Consider the following 3,421-nt stretch of genomic DNA (forward strand, 5'->3'; position numbering starts at 1 on the left):
TAACCAGCGGCTCAGAGACTCTAACCAGGGCCCTTCCAATCCTCTGCCCAGTTCATCCCCTGTTGAGCGTCTGGTATGTGTGCCTCGAGAAAGAAAATGTCTGATAATGTCTAGAGGATTGGGTTGAGGAAGCAAGCAGGTCATTAGCAGCCCGCCCTATGGCTAAACTCGAACAGGCTCTGTTTTTGTATGATTTGTTGGATGGGGAAGCTAAGCGGGAGATAAAATTTAGCCCGATAACTGAACGGATTGATCCGCAGAGAATTTGAGATCTTGAAAAATAATTTCCGCTGCTCTAAGTCTCTTAATGCTTTGTACCGCCAGTTTTATCACCGCCGCCAATTTGAAAATGAATGTCAGGGAATATTCCCCATGTTTTAATGGAGTTAATGGAGCACATTAAGGACAGGGATGACAATTTAGAACATTCTGATCGTGTTCTTCGAGATAAGTTTGTTGAAGGCATTCGTGATAAAAAAGGGGAATTGCTAGATAAAATTTCAGCTAATCGGAGTTTAACTTTCAGAGACATACGGAGTGAAGCTCTAGATTGGCTTAGACGTGCACATACTACACCTAGAGCCCGTGCTTATTCTTGCAATGCCTATGAGGCCGACACCCATGCAGTCACGGCCAGTCCATCTTCTGAGTTCAATGAGCTCAAAGAGTGCCTCCAGAAGCAGCAGGCCCAGCTGGATGCTATTTTATCTCAGTTAGGACGGCCACACACCGCCCCCAGTTCTACCCATAGGCTAGCAGCTTCTCAGCCTAGGCCATACCGATTCCAGGCAGATGGGAAACCCATCTGTTTGCGTTGTAACAAGCCGGGCCACATAGCTAGAATGTGTAGAGCCATTACTCCAGGGGGACAGGGGGCTGCCACTCGGGGTGACTTATCTAGTGGAGGTCAGGCTGTGATAACCACCAACAGCGTAATGCAGCCGGAAAACTAGCGCCCTCCGGTGTTGGGAGCTCGGCACCAGGAGGGGGTTTGTTGGGCTCAGAAGAGAACAGCACTTCATTCACTACTGCATGTCTTATTGGAAACTGTCCAGTTATTGACATCCACGTTGGTGGCGTAATTACACGCTGCCTTCTTGACACTGGATCCATGGTAACAACGGTCACAAAGTTTCTTCTGCCAATATATACAGCCACAGACTAACGAAAAAATGCAGCCATGTGATTGGTTACAGCTTAAAGCAGCTAATGGGTTGGCTATCCCCTATTTGGGCTACATTGAGCTTGACCTGGAGATTCTGGGCAAGGTGCTCCCAAAGATTGGAGTATTAGTCATTAAAGACGCCCTGGATCACACCACTAGCCAACAGAGAAAGTTTGTGCCAGGCCTACTTGGAATGAATGCCATCAGCCGCTGTTACCAAGAGCTCTTCAATGAGCATGGGCAGGATCTGTTCCACTCCCCTCCCGTCCAGACTGCAGGTAAAGGATGGACACAAGCTCTATCAGTATGCGAACTACGGTTTAAAATACATACAAAATCATTCGTTGGTAAGACACTGTTTGTTACAAACAAGGCAATGAAAATGTTTTACTACCTGCAGATAATGTTGCACAAAAGCCCAGGGAAGCAAACGGGCAGGATGACTGCAGTGTACTGTGAGTAGAAATCAGACGGATACGAAATGCTGGTGAGCATCTTAAACGGCTATATGCGTGAACGGCTTTAAAATAAACTTCACCTTACCCGCTCTGTTAAATCACCGCCGGCCGAAAATCCACACGCAAAACAGTGCTCTCACCACTGTGTTTGCCGCGCCATTCAATTTAAACAAAGGGCCTGCAACCCGGTAGCTATCTACCTGCTACAACAGGTCACGTGAATGACACGTCAGGTGAATGAATCAGGTGACCCCCTAGCCTTACCCCACTCCTACCCGTCACACATAATGACCATTTTTGTTAGACTATTTTTAAAATTATTATTAGACTATCTTATATCATAATATCCCACGTGAAAACGTGCGTGAATAGTTGGCCTTGGGAACCCAGCCCGAAACCAGCTTTTTTTTTTTTTTTTTTTGCACCCCCACTTTCAAACTCGTTCCGGTGCCGCTGGTCGTACGTAGCCCTTGATTGTTCCAAGACGGTCATCGGAATTCTGACATTTTATTCTGGAGGAGGTAACAGCTACCAATCCCGAAACTTCAGCATTGGATGTCATCACGGAATCGAAGATCTTTTTCTCCCGGGCACGTGCAATTGCCACATTTGCAGTTGAACTGTGGGGCGTTTATACAGAAATAGGGTTAATTTACTCCAGGGGATCAATAAAGTATCTATCTCTCTACCTATCTATATCTATGAGAATGTCACGGGTGAATTTATGTGGCATATGAGATGTAACGGTGTGATCGGGTGAGGGCTGTCAATGTCTGGTGCGACTGAGGAATCTGGGGGTGTGTGACGTGCATGTAATGCGACCTGTAGATAGCCACAGAGGGGTACGGGGCTTTCTAGGCACAGGTGTGGTGATTTGGGGATAATTAGGGAAGCGGCATTGTGACAGACAAAAAGACAAAGCTCATTTGGAGGAAGGGAGAACACGGGAGAGCGGGTGGGGATTTTTGGTGCACAGTGTTTTTTATAGCCGCGGGCTGTGGTAGCGTGTGGAGAAGAATCCATTGGACGTGAAGTTTCCTGTGTGTCTGCTCCTGATCGGTGTCGAAGTTGCCTCGGACGAACTCACTGCTTGCTGTATCATCTGGAGGCGCGACATCGATCGCCCTCCATCAAGTTAAGTGATCGCATTCCTCAACCTGAGCTGCAGTGTTGCCGCGTGCAGATGCCCATTAGCCTTCCTGCCATGACTGCCGTGGGATTGTGGACAAGTTTTTACGTATTGATAGACTCCTGGTGGCAACGCGTGTCTCGTGTGCCGTGCCATGTGTATTTAAAGACTGTGTGCCTCGTCTTAAGTTTGATATGTTGCTGTGCTATGTTTGGACGTTGCAGTGACTCTTTTCTTCAGTAAATTGCCCTAGGAATACTATTGACTGCTTAAGAATTGTAGTCCACACTTACTGGCTATAGCAGTTTGGCCTATTAGTACCAGTTTTCTCTTTCTTCCAGCAGTGCGCGTGTGACGTAAAGGGTTGCCTGGATTGTTTGGACTGCCTGGACGCCCGCTCGACTATCGGCCGCCCCTCCCCCTGGGATCAGCGTGTGCGTGTAGCTGAACACTGCCCCCCTCCCTCGCTCCTCGGATCGGATGCGCCCGCCCACCACCAGCAGAATAGCCCCCTACCTGTGAACTGGTGCCTTCTTTACTTATGGACTGTCTTTTTTTTAAATATTGTATTAAATAAATATATTGGATTTGCATAACTCGGTCGCCAGCCTTGTTTGTTGAACAACCACAGCATGGCTCCCCAGCAAAACGAGTTGCACCTTGGTTACA

The sequence above is a fragment of the Alosa alosa genome, chromosome 5, assembly GCF_017589495.1.
Source record: "Alosa alosa isolate M-15738 ecotype Scorff River chromosome 5, AALO_Geno_1.1, whole genome shotgun sequence".
Taxonomy (NCBI): Eukaryota; Metazoa; Chordata; class Actinopteri; order Clupeiformes; family Clupeidae; genus Alosa; species Alosa alosa.